The sequence below is a fragment of the Ochlerotatus camptorhynchus genome, unplaced genomic scaffold (genome assembly GCF_037179485.1).
Source record: "Ochlerotatus camptorhynchus isolate MF236.1 unplaced genomic scaffold, CSIRO-AGI_Acam_v1.1 ptg000358l, whole genome shotgun sequence".
NCBI classification, from domain to species: domain Eukaryota; kingdom Metazoa; phylum Arthropoda; class Insecta; order Diptera; family Culicidae; genus Ochlerotatus; species Ochlerotatus camptorhynchus.
In genome coordinates this window covers 1,325,351-1,343,511 of record NW_027040846.1, presented here as the reverse complement: position 1 = coordinate 1,343,511, position 18,161 = coordinate 1,325,351, and the positions used below count along the sequence as shown (strand labels likewise).

General features: G+C 40.2%; 4 non-coding genes across 4 annotated transcripts; 2 read left to right on the top strand and 2 right to left on the bottom strand.

Moving 5' to 3' along the window:
- Positions 1–14,093: 14,093 nt before the first annotated feature.
- TRNAV-AAC (transfer RNA valine (anticodon AAC)) lies at positions 14,094–14,166 on the bottom strand. Its single transcript has one exon. It is a non-coding gene; the product is annotated as a tRNA-Val (tRNA).
- Positions 14,167–14,499: 333 nt separating this feature from the next.
- Positions 14,500–14,581, top strand: TRNAL-AAG (transfer RNA leucine (anticodon AAG)). Its single transcript has one exon. It is a non-coding gene; the product is annotated as a tRNA-Leu (tRNA).
- A 244-nt stretch (positions 14,582–14,825) lies between these two features.
- Positions 14,826–14,898, bottom strand: TRNAV-AAC (transfer RNA valine (anticodon AAC)). Its single transcript has one exon. It is a non-coding gene; the product is annotated as a tRNA-Val (tRNA).
- A 2,216-nt stretch (positions 14,899–17,114) lies between these two features.
- Positions 17,115–17,187, top strand: TRNAV-AAC (transfer RNA valine (anticodon AAC)). Its single transcript has one exon. It is a non-coding gene; the product is annotated as a tRNA-Val (tRNA).
- The last annotated feature ends 974 nt before the right edge of the window (positions 17,188–18,161 follow it).

Sequence of the window (18,161 nt, the reverse complement as noted above, 5' to 3'; positions counted from 1 at the left end):
TTATTTTTTGTATCTCTTCTAATAAAAAAGATATACCCAATTATAATAAAAAAAATCTGCAGAAATTAAAATTGATTTTATACGAGTTTAAAAAATAATATACTTTTATTTTTTTGATATTATTGAGAATAACATACGCCCTTTGAAATGGCGTAAAAAAACTTTTTTTTTGTTTGCCCCAATCAGAGATATTAACCTTTGAAAAGGGCATATTTTTAGTAGAAAAACGTCAATAACTCTTGATCAGCGAAATATATCGACAAGCTCTGTGTAGCAAAAATTGCGCCTTCAAAAGATCTAAAAGATATTCGAAGACACTTTTGCTGAGAAATTTGCAATAAGAAAACTAGAGCAAATCAATTGTTTTTTTAGAGACACCCTAGCTCAATTCAAGAATGTAGCTCTAAATCGGTAAATTTAAGAGATATAAAAAAGTTCTATCAACCAAAGTTGCTTAAAATTAGCTCAGCTATAACTTTGCTTAATTAATTTCTTCAAACAAAAAAATTACATTTTAGATATTAATGATAATAAGCACCACCCTAGAATTCATTTTCATAAAAATGAAGAATAACTTTGTAGAAGAAACTTTAGCCTAAAGATCAAGTTTCAAGCACAAAACATATCCCTCTACGTAAATCTGCATTCTGGACCACTGTGCAATGACACTTAAGCTGACATCACCCTGTTTGACAGAACGACAAATATTTGGCAAATTTTGACAAATGAATTTGAGCAAATATTGCAATGGCGAATATTTGATTTCTATTTGTCGTTTCATTTATTTGGCAATTTGTCTACTTTATTTTTTGTCAAACATGTTTGCTGAAAACAGCGAAATAATTTATTTGATACTCTTGAAATTCTTGAGTAGCAAACAACATCAAATAATCGTCACTTGTTGTGATCGTACTTGAGCACTGGAGTAGACGATTTATGTGATATGACACATCAATACATATGGACTTTTTATCTCCCGACCAAGTTCCTTCCGAATCAGTTCTGGATCAAGTCGAGTTGGGCAGTTACGGCATACTATTTCAAACGAATTTTATCATCTCTATAGAATAATCCTCGTGGACAGCAACATCTGTCGGTGTGGAAATGGTTACGATGACATCGATCACGCAGTTTGTCCAAGTACGGATAATGACGCCGCCACACACTAAGATTATTTTACCGAAATCTGTGAAATTTTACCGAAATCCCAACAGCTGAACGTCTGGTAAACAGTTCGGTGATTTTTCACAGATTTTCTGTGATTTTTCACAGATATTCGTTGAAAATTTACAGGAAATCTGTGAAAAGTCACCGAACGTTCAGCTGTTGATATTTCGGTAAAATTTTACAGATTTCGGTAAAATAATCTTAGTGTGCAGAGAGCGATTTTGGAATACCCTCGAGGCCCAAGGAAAACAACCTTATATCCCTATCAGAGACGTGTTGGGAACTCGCGATATCTGCTGTATGCAGTCCATTTATGTGTTTCTGCAAATGTCTAGTATAAGAAATTAATTCCTTTGTCTTTTGTCTCTCTTTATTAGCTTTTGTCTGTCTTGTCCCATCGTTTCGATAAGCCTCATCGTCGCCCACTGGTCACCATAGCCGGTCGAACTCCAGACGAAGCTAGAACGGCACTACCGTTCATATCGACGACAACACTCTGATGAGACTACGAAACCTCACCCCAAGCTCCTCCCTTGATCCTATCCTTCGACAATGTACCCCTCTAACCTCGGGTAAGCCGCGAGTATTCGGCCCAACTCCTACTAGACATAGAACAAGACAAACAAAGAACAATGAACTATCGGCTCCGTAAAGCTAACGCGATTGAGCCTTCCAAATAAACGAACTAGTTAAAAAAACTAATGTTCTCAAGAAATTTATCATTTAAAGTCTCTCCCGGATTCCGGAGCGGTTCTCCTGAAATCTGTTTGGGAACAAATAAAGTGGAAAAGGATTAATTTGATGCAAACAAAACGAGCTTGGAGGCTTTCACAGAACTTCTCAGATAGTTTCTTTGACTTTACTGGTATATCCGTTAGGCTTCTCAAGGAAGTCCATGAGGACCCGTGGATAGTTTCTCAATAATAACCTCCTCTACTTTGAGCTGCATGACCCTCTGGTTAAGCATTTTCAGAATGGTCGAAGCAAAACTTTTGTATTTACCTCTCTTTCGACCACTTGCGCATGCGCATGTTAGGTACTCGACTATTAGGGCAGAGTGGCTAGATTATTTTTTTCATTATCGGTAGCTTCTCAAAGCTTTTATCGGTAGTTATCGGTAGGTCGACTTAGGCTCTGAACCATTTGGTGGATTATTTTAACTTTTGGTTAAAATTTGACAGATAGAAAGTTATCGATTAACCCTGTTAATCCGAGCGTGGTTACTTCTGACAAACAAGAAGTTAAATTTTGAAAACCTTGGCTAAGTTCTTCTCGAAAACCGGTCGATCGACAGCACAGGGATTTTCGAACATAGAAAATAACTTTCAAACTTTAAATTTAACTCGGCAAATGGTTCACAGCCTTAAGAAGGCTTTCCCGATACTTGAAACTTTTGTGTGTGGGGGGGGGGGGGGTCGATGACTCTGCTCTAGAACAATACACTGTCCTTCAGTTCTTCTGCTTTAATCGTGTCGAAATCAATTCTAATCTAAACATCTGTGATTCTCGGTAAGAAAAGTGAAAAATCGGTAGTTTTGAACGTTTTGTCTGTGAATCGGTAGGCACCCCGAAAATCGGTAGGTCTACCGATAAATCGGTAGGTCTGGCCACCCTGTACTAGGGGCAAACTCACTACTCTTTATGTATGGTTCTTTATGCATGGCTAGTCATCAGAACTCTCATATCCTCCCTATTTGTTTTGTTTAAAGAGAATCCTCGTTCAATTGACTTATAAAATATCCTCATACACGCTAACTTGAAAGTAATCATTAATGAGTAAAAAAAGACCCATTTTGAAGAAAAGTGGCTTAACTCATTAATGATTAAACAATTTTACGCATTAATGAGTATATGTTACCCATAAATGATTAACAATTACTCATTAATGGGTAACAGATACTCATTAATGGGTAAAAAATTTACTCATTTAATGAGTTAAGCCACTTTTCTTCAAAATGGGTCTTTTTCAACCATTAATGGGTACTTTCAAGTTAGCGTGTACATGCGGCCCGAGGTTCCAAGGAGGTTAGAATATTCCCCTTGGAACACAAATCGGCCAACTAGACCTATATCTATGGTTCGCCGTGCAAGACCTTTATTTCAAATTGGCCCTCTCAGAGGCCGACTCGCTCAAAAATATAAAACTTCGAGCGCTCATATCTAATGACAACGTTCCAATAACGTATATAGTATTGATTTTATTTATTTTCGGGATGAAATATCAATGACGGCAGCCCTAGAAAATACCTAAATTGTAGTTTGCATTTTTTACATGGACAAATGAACTTTTCCAGTTAAGAACCATATAGCATGGTTACTGTGACCATTCCTCAGATCCGGAAATATTTGTATGAGTTTCCAAAATTACCAATGGTGTTTCCGAACAATATATTTGAGGTGAGATATGTGATATTTATAGCCAAGGAAATTTAAGATTGTGGTAGAAAGGTTCCTATTCCTGAGATCCGGGAAACAAAATCCTCGAAAAAAAAGACACATTGACTAGTTTGTAACTGTTTAACGTGTGGGTAAAAATTGATGAACTTTTGACTGGAACTAGCTAAGAGTGTAATGTTTACGAAGGCAGAATTTCATCACAATCTGTCAAGTGGTTATCGAGATGGCATCGGAGAAAAAGCAGATCCGAATCTTGTGCTTCGTCGTTGAAAATCCGACTGCATCCCACAGATCCGTGATGCAGCGGAGAAGGTGGATGTTTCCATCTGGTTTGTCCAAAAAACGATGAAACTTGCCAGCATCCACGTCTACAAGGTCCGGAAGGTACCGAACTGGAACGACCAAAAAAACACGATGGCCAAAACTTGAGCCAGGAAGCTCTACCGGGAGTAGCTGATGAAACCGAGGTGCGTCGTGATGGACGACATGACTTACATCAAGTCAGACACAAAGTTGCCGGCGCAGGAGTTTTACGATACTACATCACGGTTGGCCGTTCCTAAGTAGGTAAGGAAGAAGACGGTGGATTAATTCGCCAAAAAGTTCTTGGTTTGGTAGGCCATCTGAACTAGCCGTACATCACAACGGTTACCATCAACGGGCAAATCTACCGGGACGAGTGTCTCCAGAAACGCCTCCTACTCTTCCCGCGGTGCTCTTCCAAGGAGACCCTGTTTTGGTCGGATTTGGTAACCTGCCACTGCTCGCGGCCGGTGTTAGGCTGGTACAGAGACAACAATAACGTCAAACCACAGAACTCACCGGAACTTCACCCGATTGAGAAGTTTTGGGCCATCATGAAGGCTAGACTTCGTAAAACTCCTATAGTGTTGGAGAACGAGCTAGCTTAGAAGAAACAGTGGGTAAAAGTATCAAACGAAGTCTGTCCCATTGTATTGTATTTTCAAAGTTAAAAAGACATTTCAATTCATTTTGAGTGACATTGGTCATCAAAATTCTACTAAAGGATCATGGTGAATTTCACCTTTAAAAATCAATCCGTGGCAGACGGTTGTATCAGTTTTGAAGCGCAAGGGTATCTGCACACCTGATGAATAATCTGAGGTAGCTATGGAAACATAAGGGAGAACAGCCCATAATGCACCCCTGGGGTAAAATGCCCACTTATAGAAAAACAGCGATAACTTTTCCTCAGATGCATTTTCCTACATTTTCCTACTGATTCCTTAAAAAAATTGCATTTTGTGCAAAACAGGACACAGTTGTTAAAATCATCGACTGTAAATTAAGCTTTTATCATCATGTATCACAAAAAAAAAATTAAAAAATTTACGTTTCGTATATTTTTTAGATATTTTACTTGATGAATCACAGTTTAACATTCTATTGAGATTTTGAGACCTTATTTCTGATGTAACATAAAGAAATAATCATTTGAAATACCGCATCCCTTTGCATTATCTACTTGCAGGGGTTATGGTTTGTTTACCATGGGGTGCATTTTACCCCAATGTTGTGGTGCGTTTTGGCCATTGTTGTCGTGCGTCTTGTCCCAATGTTGTGGTGCATATTGCATCATGAATCAGGCGTTTTGCCCCGCTATCATTTTGGAAGCAATTTAAAAAATACCTTGAAAGTCATGGAAAATCATCCTTTTGTAGTTCTAAATCACTCGATCTTTGTAGAAAACATGGTAATGAACCAAACGCCATTACTTTCTTCTTGATTTTAGCTTCCATTCGCCAGCCATTGACGATTTTGCTTAAAGGGTGCATTTTGCACCATCCTACCCTACTCTTAACACGATGAAATGCTTCTTTAACCTTTAAGATACGCTCCTACTGCGTAAGTATTATGATTTACAGTCCAGTCCGTGTTTTTTAGTAAGGGGAACAGAACGATGGGCAAGCGTCTATAATGAGTTTTTAAATGAAGCATATTTCAGAATCTGTTTAAAAAGGTTCTTCTGGAAGCATATTTTAGAATTTTCTTAATGAATCATCTTCAAAAAGTTTATTTAAGAATCTTCTTAAGACGCTTCATTTAGCAACTTTTCATAAAATCTTCATTTAGAAGCTAATGCTAGACACTTGCCCGTCATATAGCTCCTGATACTCTTGGGCAGGACGGTAAATGTGTGTAACTACGCTATAAAGGAGTGAGTTTCAAAGGTTAAAGGAGCATTTCATCGTTTTAATATTGCAAAAATCATTTCTTCATAATTTCTACAATAGATCGGATAATAAATTTTATATAAACTTTTCTGACCCAAATCAGGAATACTTCACCACTGATCCATAACGACTCGATGTATTCAAATAAATTCATAATGCATCCCGGTTTGAAAACATGCCATCATTTCCACAGTTTTCTTTTCTTTTTGCTTTACTTGCCAACGTCGAAAGTTGGCTTCTCCAGACGGCACCGACACTCTACGGATCCAGACGTAAGACAGAGATCCCAGATCCATAAAACATTTTGTTTCAAAGGAAAACTCGGTGGATGTTCCTGACGGACACACCAGAAACGTTTCTGGCTTAGATTAACCCTTGTGTGCGTGAGGATTTGTTGCTTTTTCTATACCGAGTTATTCAAATGGGAGCTAGTTATCCGGATACCTCGTCGCGCACATTACGGTTAAACCAGGATCAAGATAGATTTCAATCGTTCCCGAAGATGATTCCAGGCGTTCTCAACGGAGGTTGCAGATGATCGTGGCTTAGAAACGAATAGCTTCCAACGGTATATAGTTCCACGTATCTGATGTTCCAGAGAGATTTCAGAAGTTGCCGAAAATGATTCCAGGCGTTCTCGAAAAGGATTCCTGATTATCGTAACGGAGGATGCAGAGACGTTCCTGAAGATATTTCCAAACGCTCCAGACAGAGACTCCAGACGTAATTCAAGCCGAAGATGATTTCAGACAATGCAACGATTCCAGTAGTTCTCGACGAAGGTTCCCGGCATTTTGATGATTCCAGACTCTCGAGACGGAGACTCCAGACGTTCCCAAAGAGGATTTTACACGTTTTCTGGTGTGAAATTCCAGACGATCCCAACTGAAGTTCCAGACGTTGCGGAAAATGGCGTACTCGGCGAAGGTTGTACACTTTTCTAAAGATGATTCCAGAAGATCACGATGGAGGCCAGGCGATTATTACTGACGCTTCCCAACAGATATCCAGCCGTTGCCGAAGATGATTCCAAGAAATGTTGAAGTGAGATTCCAGGTGATACCAATGCAGGCGCCAAACGCTCTCGAGGACAACTTCTCGTTTAAGGTTACTGACATTCCCAAAGATGATTCTGGGCGCTCTAGAAAATGATTCCTTTACGCAACAGACAGAGACTGCAAACATTCCCAACGGAGATTCGACACGTTTTCGATGGAGATTCCAGCCGTTGCCAAAGATGATTCTAAACGTTCCCAAAGGAAGCTCCAACGCACATAACGCATAACGATTAAAGCAACGATAGAGCAGTGTAAGTGAAAACCAATAATTTCCTATACTAATTCACCGAAATAGTCATACAAACTTCAACTCATTGTCGTGACCTCTAAGCCAGGGTTGCTTCCGCTCACTTGCTATAAAAAATGTTTTTCGGAATTATCAAATCATTAGATATCATAATGATATTTTGATCATGTAAGTCACAAGAAGAGATTGTAAAGCATGTGTTTTAATCATAAATTCTGTCAATTTCACATCCAGTGCGTCACAATCATCAATTTTACGATTCGTGGGCGTTGACTCAGAGTGAGCGCTCACAAATCGTAAGATCGCTGATTTTGACGCACTGAAAGCAAAATTGACAGATTGTCCCAACTAACATTTTCAGCTTTATAAGCCAATTTTTCCAGCATTGTGCTGTAGTGTAGCTGAAAAAAGGCTGCAAATACAGCTACAAGCAGAAGCTAGCAAAATAGTTTTGGAGAGCGTTTACTCAACTTTTTCACAACCATTATTCAATTCATCAGTCGCACTGAATAATAGCAGCCAATAAACGCTAATGTCACTTCTATGCAAATATTAATCAACTTTCAACTGGTAGCTGCAAAACAAAGCTAATAAAGTGAATATATTACTCATTTATGGCTTCTATACAACCAACAACTCTTGCTGAATAACATTAACATCAAAAGTGCTTTTTCAACAACTAAACAACCTATACTCAGCTAGTAAACTGTGTTAGCGCTACTTTGGAAGCATTTTTACAGTCAACTAGGTTTATTTTTAGACGTGTGCAGTTTTACAGCTTTTACTCTGCTCCTTTACAAAGCTGAAGCAGCTAGTCGAGAAAAGTGATTCATGTGCACTATTATAAAGCCACTACTCAGCGATCTTGTTATAGAAGGACATGTAAATTTGTTTACGTCCGTTCAACGTGCTGGCGTAGCGAAGTTGGTAGTATCAAGGTTCGCCAATGCTGTCGTCTCGAGTTCGATTCCAGGTTCCGGTACGGTGGTGTTACTTATAACTGATTTCGATTAATTTGATTTGATCACAGCACAATTAACTCAAAAATTCCTCCAACAAAAAAAAAGTGTAAACAATATTTAACCTGGCGTCAAGAGAAAGCTGTGTAGTGATTATTGAATAATCGGGTAAAGGTTGAGTTAAGCGCCTTTCAAGTTCACACACAACATATAACAGCAGGATAACAGCTGTATAGAAGCGTTAATGGATATGCAATAAGAGCTTGTCCCAACCGTCTAAACAGCCTCAAGTAGCTGACTAAGTTCGCCAGATTTGCTTGTATAGAGGTCGAGTAAAGGTTTCCTCATATCGTATAACATTTGAATACAGCTTGAGGCTGTATAATTGAAATGAGTTTAGCGTTTACATTACGAAAATTGTTAGTTGAGTTATGTGTCCAGCACATACTTTACAACCTCTTATTGTAACTTGAAACTACTTATTTTCATTATAACATCTAATGATTTAATAATTCAGAAAAAACATTTTTTTATAGCAAGTGAGTGGAAGCAACCCATCTCTAAACCTTCATAAATCTTTTCCATTTTCAGCACGGACTCATATTCTAGCCTATCAGAAATTTATCACTTTTTGACGTAAGACTACGTTTTTGATTTCTATATGAGGGTACACTTTGTGAAACCCTTAAATGGAATATGTAACAAAATTATGTAAGATTTTGAACGTTATTAACTCAGCTGCTCCTGGACCAATTTCAATAATGTTATCACCAATCGATCAGAAATATTTCTACGTATCTGTTATTAAGACTTTATCATTTTAACAAATGTCACTATTGAAAAATGTACGAATGTGCAACTGCTGCTATAATAATTAAAATTATCACCGATTGCCTGCGAAAAGCGATTTCCCTAACACAGATTTCAAAGTTGAATTCCATCCTGTCTCACCAAACGGTGTTTATTCAATCCCCGCGTGTTGAGTGGTGGTGTTCTCCGGTACATAACGAAAGGCTCCCCGCAAGCTGCTAGGCTGACCTCAACTACTGATCGGATTCAGTTCCAATTATCGTGTGTGGTGATGTCCGGTCGTTGGCATTACCAGCAGCAGCAGTGGTTTCAAATCGGGTCCTGATTAGCCTCCCAAAATTACAACTCATTTGGTTAGAAACAGACTTCGCACAAGCCATTTGAAGTTTACATGTAAATTACTATGGGAAATCTCAACTTTTGGTTCATTGCCTTCTAGTATTTTTCCACATTGAGCTGCGAAACAGTTCGATAGCCATTCTTATAGAAAATTTTCTCAGCTACAACTTTGCTGAAGATAGTTTCTATGTAAAACGATGTAAAACGAGACAGGAAAAAGTTATTAACAAAAATCTTGGTTTTACCATAGTAATTCCCATACAAACTTCAAATGGTTTGTGCCATCTCAGTTTCTCACCAAATGAGTTCAATTTTGAGAGGTTAGTCAGGATCCGATTTGGAATCGTTTAAGTATTGTGGAGCGAAAATTTAAAATTTTGCATCACTCTAATGAGCATCCATAGAAGGAAGAAGAAGCCGCACCGCTATTGATCAGAATCAGTAGCTCTTTGTGAATCGCTGTGGGCCATCTATGTCAAGCGCGTCATAGTAAAGAGTATAAACAGAGAGAACCCCGCTCAAATGCCTATTCCTACACAAAACACAACCCAACTAACATTTTCAGCTTTGTAAGCCAACTTTTCCAGCGTTGTGCTGTAAAGTAGCTGAAAAGAAGCTGCAGATACAGCTACAAGCAAAAGCTAGCAAAATAGTTTTGGAGAGCGTTTACTCAACTTTCTCACAACCATTATTCAATTTGTCAGTCGCACTGAATAACATCAGCCAATAAACGCTAATGTCACTTCTATTCACACACTAATCAACTTTCAACTTGTAGCTGCAAAACAAAGCTAACAAAGTGAATATATTACTCATTCGATGGCTTCTAAACAACCAACCACTCTTGCTGAATAACATAAACATCAAAAGTGCTTTTTCAACAACTAAACAACCTGTACTCAGCTTATAAATTGTTTTAGAGCAACTTCGGAAGCATTTTCACAGTCAACTAGGTTTATTTTTAGACGTGTGCAGATTTACAGCTTTTACTCTGCTCTTTTATAACTAGTCGAGAAAAGTGATTCGTGTGCACTATTATAAAGCCTATACTCAGCGATTTTGTTGTAGAAGGGAATCTTGATTTGTTTACATAAGTTCAAAGTGTTTGCGTAGCACAGTTGGTAGTGTGCAGGTTTGCCAATGAGGTTGTCTCGAGTTCGATTCCAGGTTCCGGTGCAGGGTAAATTATTTGGTGATGATTTGTAACTAATTTCGATTAATTTGATTCACAGCAAAAAAAAACTCAATAAATTCCTTCATAAAAAAGCGTAAACAGTATTTAACACGGTTTCAAGAGAAAGCTGTGTAGTGATTATTGGATAACCGGGAAAAGGTTGAATAAGCGCCTTTCAAGTTCACACACAACTAAACAGCAGGATAACAGCTGTATAGAAACGTTAATGGATATGCAATAAGAGCTTCTCCCGACCGTTCCAACAGCCATAAATAGCTGACTAAGTTCGCCAGATTTGCTTGTATAGAGGTTGAGTAAAGGTTTCCTCATATTGTATAACGTTTGAATACAGCTTGAGGCTGTATAAATGAAATGAGTAAAGCGTTTACATTGTGAAAATTGTTAGTTGGGAAGCCCATGCTGCAGTTAACACATAATATTTATTTTATAAGACCACGTAGTCCTAGGTCGCCATTGCGTACAACCCCATAAGGCTGTCCCTTGTAGCTTTTTTTTATGAAACAGCCTAACGTAAACGTGCTCTATGTGTGAATATGGGTACTAAAAAGAGTGGCTGCTGAATCTTCACTATGTGCACTGATCTTCAAGAAGTTGAGGAGGAGATCGGTCGGCTGAAGATCAACAAAACAACTGGTGTAGATCAATTACCAAGTGAGCTATTAAAATACGGTGGTGAAGCACTGGCTAGAGCGCTGCACTGGGTAATTGCCAAGATTTGGGGGGAAGGAGATATTACCGGAGGAGTGGATGAAAGGTGCCGTATGCCCAATCTACAAAAAGAGCGATTAGTTTGATTGCTGCAACTACCGCGCGATCACACTGCTGAGCGCCGCCTACAAGGTACTCTCCCAAATTCTATGCCGCCGTCTGTCATCATTTGAGTTCGTGGGGCAATACCAGGCGGGATTCATGGGTGCCCGCGCTACCATGGACCAAATTTTCGCGATTCGGCAGGTTCTGCAGAAATGCTGCGAATACAACGTGCCCACACATAATTTGTTCATCGATTTCAAATCCGCATACGACACAATCGAGATAAGCTATGGAAGATTATGCACGAGTACGGATTTCCGGATAAACTGACGCGATTGGTCAAGGCGACGATGGATCAAGTGATGTGCGTTGTTCGAGTATCGGGGACGCTCTCGAGTCCCTTTGAATCTCGAAGGAGGTTACGGCAAGGTGATGGACTTTCGTGTCTGCTATTCAACATCGCATCACACCGATCAGAATAGCTGGGATAGACACGAGTGGCGCGATCTTCAGGAAGTCATTCCAGCTTCTTGGCTTCGCCGATGACATCGACATCATGGCACGGAACTTTGAGATGATGGCGGAAACGTCCATCAGACTGAAGGCTGAAGCTAGGCGGATTGGACTTGTCATCAACGCATCAAAGACGAAATACATGAAAGGAAGAGGTTCTAGGGAAGACAATGTTAGCCTCCCACCCTGAGTTCCGATTGACGGTGACGAAATCGAGGTGGTCGATGAATTCGTGTATTTGGGCTCACTGGTGACCGCCGAAAATAATACCAGCAGAGAAATTCAAAGATGCATTATGGCAGGGAATCGTGCCTACTTTGGACTCCGGAGGACGCTCCGGTCGAATAAAATTCGCCGCCGCGCGAAGTTGACTGTCTACAAGACGCTGATTAGACCGGTGGTCCTCTACGGCCACGAGACCTGGACTATGCTTGTGGAGGACCAATGGTGTTTTCGAACGGAATGTGTTGCGTACCATCTACGGTGGAGTGCAGATGGATGACGGAACGTGGAGGAGGCGAATGAACCACGAATTGCACCAGCTGCTGGAAGAACCATCCATCGTCCACATTGTAAAAATTGAGCGACTACGGTAGGCTGGGCACGTCGTAAGAATGCCACACGACGACCCAGTGAAAATGGTTCTAGAAAGCGACCCAACAGGAACAAGAAGAAGAGGTGCGCAGCGGGCAAGGTAGATCGACCAAGTAGAAGGCGACCTGCGGACCCTTCGAAGACTACGAGGCTGGCGAAGTGTGGCCATGGATCGAGTAGAGTGGAGACGACTTCTTCGGACAGCAGAGGACAACAAGGCCATAGCCTGATTGGTAAGGTAAGTAACTATTTTAGATGAAATATCATCCCTACTTGCAGTATCTGACTGCAATATCGGTTACGAGATTTGTCAAAGCTAAAGGGCGAACACGAAATTATTGCGACACCGAAAATGTCATGCCAATTTTCTTATAATGTTTAGAATCAAACCAAAATTTTAGGGTAGTTTTATACATATATTTACTTCAAAAATCAAAATAAAAGTTAATCGATGGAGCCTTGAGTGAAAAATTGAACGCATTTTTGCTTGATGCCCTCCATCAAAGTCTTTACAGTGTCATCCGGTAGCTCCGGACAGTTTGGCGGATTCATGTCCTTTGGAACAAAATGGACAGAATTGGCCTCATACCACTCCAGGACACTTTTAGAATAGTGGCATGATGCCAAATCTGGCCAAAATAGCGGAGCTTCGTCGTGCTGCTGCAAGAACGGCAAAAGGCGCTTCTCGAGGCACTCAGATTTGTAGATCTCGCCATTTACTGTGCCCTTTGTCACGAAAGGCTCACTCCTCAGTCCGCAAGAGCAGATGGCCTGCCAAATGAGATATTTGGAGGCGAACTTCGACATTTTCTTCTTCTTAAATTTGTCGTCCACATCGAACTTGCTCTTGCCGGTGAAAAACTCCAACCCCGGAATTTGCTTAAAATCGGCTTTTATATACGTTTCGTCGTCCATCACACAGCAGCCATATTTTGTCAGCATCTTCTCGTAGAGTTTCCGTGCCCGAGTTTTACCCGTCGATTGTTGCCGCTCATCGCGGTTTGGGAAGTTCTGTACCTTGTATGTATGTAGTCCAGCTCTCTTCTTTGCATTCTGGACGTAGCTCTGCGACATGCCGATCTTTTTAGCCAAATCACGGCTTGAGACGTTGGGATTTGCTTTAATCATCCGCTTCACCTTTCCCTCCGTCTTTTTGTTCTCCGGTCCCGGTTTTCTTCCAGCTCCTTTGCCGTGGTCCAACGTCAACCGCTCCTGGAACCGCTTCAACACTCTGGAGACGGTTGAATGGTGAATGTTCAACATTTTTCCCAACTGCCGGTGCGACAGGTCAGGAAATTCCAGGTGTTTGGAAAGAATTTGTTCTCTCAACTCGCGTTGGTTCACCTCCATTTTCGTTGAATCGAAAAACACGACTTCGAGTTTGACAGCATGTACACAATACACATCAATGAGAAAGTGTGCAAAATTTGGTTGATTTTTACCCAATGGTAAAAAAGTTATGCCATGTTGAATGTGTCGCAATAATTTCGTGTTCGCCCTTTAGTTGCAATCAACAAAAGTTTAAAAGTCACTGGATTAAAGTATGCTAAAATTTTGTGTAACAATAAAATCCGGAGTGATTTGAGATTTGGGCGTAATTGCATTTGTAAACAAACACGTCAATCACCGATTTCTCACGAATAAAAGCTCAATCTCGAAAATTAATAACACTTTGAGATAGAGGAATGATTCCTTTATCATTTGGTATAGTTTGTTTGTGAGATTGAGCTTTTATTCAAGAGAAATCAGTAATTGACGTGTTTGTTTACAAAAGCAATTACGCCCAAATCTCAAATCACTCCGGATATCTTGTTTTCACAAAGACCAATGTTGACTGATATTGCCGTACACAATAAAAAAGCATATTGTTTCCGCCCGGGATCGAACCGGGGGCCTTCCGCGTGTTAGGCGGATGTGATAACCACTACACCACGGGAACACTGTGAGTTTGAATGCTCTCCACTCAAAAATCTAGGTCTTGTTTCGAATCAAAATACTTTATGGTTTAAGGTGCTGCGATGTGAAGTCCACAAATGGGCGCCAAAATGTCTGTCAGCAAAATCACTTTGTGCATTCTAGAATTTAAATATGGGACATTGTTGAGACTTTGTGCATCTAATTGTCTTCTCGATATTTGCAGCAAAGCAAATGCGGGAAACATGTTTGCCATTGTATCTGGTAGATGATATTTGGGCTCTAGAAAATAATACATTGCAAGCATTTTACGCTCGGCGTCAAACAAATCTAAATTATGTTTTCAACTAATTACAAAGGTAGCGTGGCCGAGCGGTCTAAGGCGCTGGTTTAAGGCACCAGTCACTTCGGTGGCGTGGGTTCGAATCCCACCGCTGCCACAAATCGTTTTTAAAGGAGAAAATCTTCTTTATCGACTGATATTTGATATTTGTAGCATCAAAACATACAAACACCTGGTGTAAATTTCACTTTTGCTACCAAACATAAGTGCCTTATGCAACTCGAAACTAAGAAGAAGAATAATGGATTTTAAATTTCCTTAAAATTAAAAATCGCTTAGCGGTTGAATTATTTTAGAATAAGTCAAAATTTTTGCTGTGAATATAACATTAAAAATCATTCTGTTTCCGCCCGGGATCGAACCGGGGGCCTTCCGCGTGTTAGGCGGATGTGATAACCACTACACCACGGAAACGCTGTTACACTCTTGACAATAAATGAAAATCACAACAAAAACAAAAACTGCTTATCAATCGTCTGACATTGTATTTAAATGAATCGACACCGCATTTCTAACCTGTTACACATCACTACGGCCTACCGGCATATTAGCAATGCAGACGGGTAATTAAATGTTGCTGTTTGTTTTGAGCAGCAAAAAGTGCTCCCTTTAACCTTTTAAAATTAAACAGCACACGCGTACTTCTCCTCCCTCATTATCGTTTCAATTACGAGTGTTAATTTACAGCTACAGAAATTCAAACGCACAAACGCACAGTACAACCTCAATCGATCGGCAGAGCTCGATAAACGATCCATTTAGTAACAAGCTACCCACGTTTTATGTTTATCTACATCTACACCCATCAGAGCTTCTAACAAGATCATGATGTAGCTCGGTAAAATTGCTTGATTTAGTGCTCCCAAGTGAAATAGTGCCACTTTGCTAGAGGTGAACGAAGGGAAAACTAGAAAATCACGACTTTTCCGAAGACCTTCCTCGGTGTCGGTGTCACATCCTCTTTGCCTGTTAGGTCTCACCTCCACAGCACAAAGTCAACATTCTGTGTTGCTGCTGCTGCTGCACAAGCAGTTAGTTCGTTAGTTGAAGCGGGAATTAGTCGAGGGAAATAAAACTTGATTAGGCGCCTCCACCAGCTCGTTGTTGCTACTACTTCCTCTGACAGGCACCTCGGAAGAAGTAAAAGAAGACCTCGAAAGCTTATGTAAATTTAATCAGATTTAGAGAAACCACGCCAAAGTATCGGATTTGAATATTTTATAGCACCAGCACCACCGCAAACTGACTGCCACCACACTATTGCTTCGCGCGCCGTGTTGCTTATGTTTTCGGTTCCACTCTGTGTAAAAGGGCTGGGAAAGCGTGTAATCTTTGTTCGGTGCCCGAGTCTACCCAGTCCGGGTGGTAGAGGCTCATGGGGTGGTATTGTGTTCTGCTACTACTATTTTCCAAAATCTCCCTTCGACCACGCAGTGCTACACCGCCAGCCAGGCAGGGCATATAGGGGAGAACAGTCCATAATGCACCCCAGAGGTAAAATGGCCTCGCGTGGTTGTTCATTGCACCTTCTTCTTATTCTTCGCATTTCAAGCTTATTGCTTACTGCGTGCTGTCGCCTTAGTATTGTAGATGCACTTCAACAGTTATTAATTGAGAGCTTTCGATGTCTGTGCCATGTTTGCATTAGTATAATTGTGTGACAACTACAAACAATCATATTCTGTGCCCAGGGAAGTCAAGAAATTTATCAACACGAAAAATTCCTATACCGGACTGGGAATCAAACCCAGCCACCTCCAGCATGGTCTTGCTTTACAGACTGAGCGTGGCTTTCTTATTACTAATTCTGGAATTTTATGTTAAATTCCCGAATTTACATTGGGAAAGCTATGAAAATCCAAGCTGGGACATTTTACCCCAAGGGCGCATTTTTGACTGTCCTACCCAGGAAGTATTGTATTTAAAACTTCAGCGCTCTAACACGTGCCAGCGCTTGGGTTTGGGGATTATAAATATGTACGCTCCTTCCTCCCTCATTTGTAGTTATAATTCGTCTCGTGTCATGCTGCTGCTGCTGCTGTCAACTGGTGGTGCGGAAGGCTTACACTTTGTTGCAAAATTTTACATAGGTACCGGTAGGTTGAGTATTTATTTCCTCACATGAGGCACTATCGAGCTAGTAATGTGGTGGTTACATCTGTGCGGATTTGCTAGCGTTAGAGTACGAGCACTGTGAAAAAAAAGTAACTAGTATAATGTAAACAGGGCTTCAGCGTCTACCAGCATGAGATTTCATGAGCAAACGAAAACCGCGCTAGTTGGCTAATACACTAGCGCTAGCAAATCCACACAGATGTAAACACCCCATAAGTACAAGCTACAGGCAAGATAGAACAATCACCAGCAGCGAGCGCCTCGACTGATTAGCCCGTGTTCGCACAAACAAGCACAACCCGGTAAGAATAGCTTCTACAGAGCATGATGCAATACCGCGCTAGAGTTGAATCACTCGTGTGAGTGAGGATTAATTATTCTTATCCCAAGTGGAAGCACCGAGGATCGAGGATTACGCGGGAGCAGTTTGGTTAGATGACACAGATTGGAACTAATCATGGCTTCAATATGGCACTCATGCACACGGATGAAATGATTCCTAGCTCGTGTATAGCGTTTCCGTGGTGTAGTGGTTATCACATCCGCCTAACACGCGGAAGGCCCCCGGTTCGATCCCGGGCGGAAACAATATATTTTTTTTAAATGCTATCAAGGATTTTTTTCGATATTGGAAGTAATGTTCCTAATGATGAAAGCAATCAAATTTCCTTTCCAATATCAATGGAAGGGATATCCTCGAGTAATGGATGGGATATCAAACTACGAAGGAAGATTTAGGAAATTGTTATATTATAGTACCGGACAATAAATAAGCACTAGGGTTTTTAATTAATTTCCGTCCTACTAAGCACAACCCACGCTTCACCTCTCTTTTCTGAACGAGTTTAAACAAAAAGTGGAATATTTATATCAAAAATGACTTCTAAATTTATTCACTTTTCCATACGTACCGTTGGATTTGATAAAGAGCCACAAATTGATGGAATATTGTTCAAAATCTAATACTGCTTCTTGATTCTAAATTCGTCCTACGAGTTTCAATTCCGTCCTAACGTATTCAAACGTCATTAGATTTTCTTCGTCCTACGAATAAACGTAGAAAAAGGGGATTCGCTAGAAGCGCTTCTTTTGTTTAGAGGACAATGAGCGTAAATACTCATACAATGCACTCTAATAGGATTTATGTTGTAGCTAATGAACTAACCCATCGGAACAAACCTGTTATTGATTTGTGCACGGTGAAATCATTGATATTACTGATCTTTTCTGACCGATAGTACCCTATTTGAGAAGATCATTAATTCATAAAATTCACGAAAAGGTGTAAAATGCATAACAAGATGAGAAAAACAAACTCCAACAAACACCTACTACATGCCATTCCACAGCCAAACTGAAGCAAGAAGAACCAAACGAACCGTCAAACGCTGAATCAAACGAGCAGAGTAAATAAACATTACTGTTCGCTCAATTCACCAGAAAGAAGTATTGTTCTGTGTGTAACTGTTTAATTATTTTCACGAAATATTTTGTTGTTTATTTTTTTTTTATTCTATTAAATTGATTGCACTGCAAGCAAAACAGTACAATATGACAAAAGT